Source organism: Crocodylus porosus, unplaced genomic scaffold (assembly GCF_001723895.1).
Source record: "Crocodylus porosus isolate Cpor-Errol unplaced genomic scaffold, CroPor_comp1, whole genome shotgun sequence".
In the NCBI taxonomy this organism is placed as follows: domain Eukaryota; kingdom Metazoa; phylum Chordata; order Crocodylia; family Crocodylidae; genus Crocodylus; species Crocodylus porosus.
In genome coordinates this window covers 10,401,155-10,405,162 of record NW_017728926.1, presented here as the reverse complement: position 1 = coordinate 10,405,162, position 4,008 = coordinate 10,401,155, and positions in this window count along the sequence as shown.

Below are 4,008 nucleotides of genomic sequence, written 5' to 3'. Positions count from 1 at the left end.
AGGTGGCTCAAGCACCTACATTGAACACCTTCAAGAGCAAATTGGATGCTTATCTTGCTGGGCTCCTATGACCCCAGCTGACTTCCTGCCCTTCGGGTGGGGGGCTGGACTCGATGATCTCCCGAGGTCCCTTCCAGCCCTGATGTCTACGAATCTATGAAATCAACAGCACCGAACTAACCCTCACAGCCCCAGTGGGTTAGCACCGTTACCTGCTTTTTACAGACAGGGAAACTGAGGCACAGTGAGGAAAAGACTCCTTCAACATCCCATCAGGAGCCAGCGGCAAAGCCGGGGTTAATATCCAGGAGTTGCTGGCAACCTACCCTGGGCTCCGACCGCTGAGCCAGGCTGCCCTTCTGCACTGAGAGGTGGGGAAATGTGTTGCTCTGACTTTAAATGGGTCAGAAGCTCAGAGCAAACGCAGCCGCAGCCACTGCCTCACAACCAAATTAATTAAGTCTTCCCTTTGGGTGCACTGTTCTCCCTTTCCATCTTTGGCTGCAACTGCAAGGACCTGAAGACTTTCACCTTCTGGAACGAGATGGCTCTGAGCAGGCCTGATCCTGCCATTTCATACCTCTAAACTCCCCCGCTGATAGCAGTACAAGAAATTCAAGGCTCGGGCTCTTTGCCCGACCACGGGAGTCACCCAGTTCTACGCACCCGGCAGAGCCGACAGCAAGAAGAGCATGTTGCCCCATCTCCTACCTGGCCTGCCTCAGGAGGAGGATTTCAAGCATGTGGTTTCACATATGCTACTTCTTCCTTCCGGAGGTCTCAGAAGATGCCCCTCTCCCTGCACTTACATAGCAGCCAACCGGGGGCATCTGCCTGCAAGATGTGGCTCACGCACAACAGAGCGTGTTCCCAGCCCCATCGGCATCAGTCCAACGACACTTTAATGAAAGCTGAGAACCAGCCCAAGGCAGCTTAAGGTTATCAACATGATTAGCATGTCCTAACCCTCAAAACAAAGCCCAGCCACTGGCACGGCAGCCTGGCTGTCACCTGGCCACTGTCCCAACAGCAGCCCAGCCCTCCCTATGATCAGACAAGCTGCGAGGGGAAGGGAAAGCTTTTGGAGAATTTGATGTATTTGGGGGAACATTGCATCCTCTCCCTTGCACTCTGCAGCATAGACACAGTCTCTGCAAGGCCTCACTGGGGATGAATTAAATCACGGGCTTTGCAGGTAACCAGAAGCGATGCCGGAGAGGTTAGTAACTGCACATTGTTAGTACTCTGGTAGCTGTGGCTGCAGCATCTCTGGTTGGGATCTGAGACAGTAGCTCTTTCTATCCTTAGCAGAGGGTTGGATGAAATGACCTTTTGCGGCCCCTTCCCACTCTATTCTCCATGATCAAGGCTTGCCAGGATTTTGAATCACAAAATCATAGAAAATGAGGGTTGGAAGGGACCTCAGGAGTCCAACCCAGCAGGACCAGCCCCACCTAGATCATCACAGCCCGCCCTTAAACCTCCAAGGATGGAGACTCCACCACCTCTGGGTAAAATATGATGAAAGTGGAGCAATATCTTTCATTGGTAACATCTGCAGACTGAGCTGATCACTTGAAAGCAAACAAGCGAGCACACAAGTCCACGCAGCGTGCCGGCCGTGCCTCTTGAGGTGAGATATTTAAACCATGAGCATCTAGGTGTTTCCAACCAAGTTCAGACCCTGTGTTGCATGGGTTGGCCATGGTCTGGTCTCTGTTCTGTTTGGCTGAATTTGCCACCCTGTACTGCTCTCACCCCAGACCCGATTGCCTAATTACTCCCTGCAAATAATGGTGTGACACCTGCCAGGAACGCTGCATCTCTTGCTTGGTTCTCCTTGAAGAAGGCAGAATGGGGGCACCTCAGGGCCTAACTGGACTCAAGAGACGTGAGCTTTCTGGGCAACAACCTACTTCATCAGATGCTGTGAAAAGATGGGAAGAAAGAAAGGGCTCAGTATAGAAGGGAAAGGGATGGGGGAAGGGGACAGGTAAGAAGTGGATTGACTGGAGCAATTGAGGTGGGAGGTGGTCAACACCTTGAGGGCCAGTGGCGTTAACAGTCCAGGTAATGAGATCAGTTGGCTTCTCAAGGCCTTTTGTTGACGGCTACTCTGAAGTCAGGGATGGAAGGTCCTGGGGGGCACAACCATGGACTTTTATAGGTTTCTGGAATAAATGAATCGGTGTTTGTTCATCGTTTTACGCAGGAGCGGTCCCATCTGGCCAAGGTGGGTCTGCATTGACTGCCTGGTTTATCTCAATCGATCCAGTCAATCCATTCTTTACATCTCTTCCCCTTTCCCTCCTATAGGCGAACAGGCTAAATTCCCGCTAAGGCGGGTTACTGGGACCATGTCCAACATGACGGCTGCTATCCCTTGCAGGATAGGAGGTCTTTGGGTGTCTCTCGGTGGGACTGCACAGCACCTACCAACCTCTAAGCAAACACATGCCATCAGAAGGGATTTGCTTTGAACTTGTTCCATCTTGAAACCTCTGGTTCTGCAGGCAGATCTAAGACACCAAGTACCAGCAAGGTTTCCATCCTGCAAACACCGACCCAGGTGATTGCTCCCACGTGAAACACTGGGGTTCAACACAAAACAAAGAAGCCGCACAACAAAGACATGTGGCAGGGCCTGGGGTGCCAGCGGCTAATTACAGACAACAGGGGTCATTTAAAATGTCTCTTTTGCCCTTGATGTGGATTTGAGGTTTACAGGGCACAGACCCAGCAGGAAGAGAGGAGCAGTTCTGCTCCTGGATGTATCTTTTTTTCTTTCAACCCCAAACAACATCCAAATAAACCCTGTGTTTAGTGTTGGCAGAAGGAAGCATGTTTCTTACCCAAACACATAGGATAAGCTGGCATGCTACATAGTTGTGCCAACTACGTTTCCCTGCTGTTCCTCTTTCCGTGGCACAGGGGAGGTGTATGCATGTGTTCAAAGGACACGTGTGTCTCAGGACGGCACGTGCCACGTGGCACGTTTGGACACTTGTTTCCAAATCTCTCTCCTGATAGCAAAAACGCTGCATGGGACCCGGGACAGATCCCTCTGCCATCACATCTCAGGTTTTATTCCAAGTCTCATAGATATTTGCTGTTTGCCCACAAAGCCCCAGCTGCTGGAAGCACGTGAGGATCAGAGAGGTCCTTCCACGGGGTTTCTAGCTCTTTTTGATGCATGGGAAAGTGTGAGGAGGTGATCTAAAAGCACCGAAAAGGCCTGGAATTCAAAAGGGAAAGCAAAGGAAACCAGGGTTATCTTTATTTTTTTCAGATCACGTGGTTTTTTAAGGCCAGCTCGTTTTGAGATCTGACATGTGATTTCTGAGGGCTTGAGGCTGGGGACCCTGACGTCGGCTACGCTCCACAGTGACGCCGAGGTGGGAGGTATAGGTACGACCCCCAGCGACACACGTGCGTCCTGGAACATCTCTGAAGGAATCGGTCTAGAGGGTACAACCCAGCCCTGCTTCATGTCCTGAAATGGCAAACTGAGCCTCCCAGGTGACAGTGTGTGGTGGGGAGGGGCCAAGGGGGGCAACAAATGGCACGGGCAGCCTCTGTCTGCAGCACACCGCCAAACAGGGCAGGGAGCAGAAAGCAGAGCAGCAAATAGGGCAAGGAACACATGAGAGGGACAAGAAAGCGAAGAGCAGATAGGGCAAGGAACAGGTGACGGAGCAGATGGCAGGCCAGTGTATAGGGCAAGGAGAACAGGGCAGGGAGCAGAAAGCAGAGCAACAGCTGGGGCAGGGAGTAGAAGGCAGTGGCCCGGGAGTGCAGAGCAGGGAGCAGAAAGCAGAGCAGCAGCTAGCGCAAGGGCCACGTGACAGGGAGCAGAAGGCAGAGCAGTAGACACACGTGCCCGCCCTGCCCCTAGTGGCATGACCGGAGGCCCATGCAGCAGGCACCCCTCGCGCATGCGCACTCCCGGCCCGACCGCAGCCCCGGCCTCCCTCGGCGGCGGCCGCGCATGCGCCGGAAGCCCGCTGA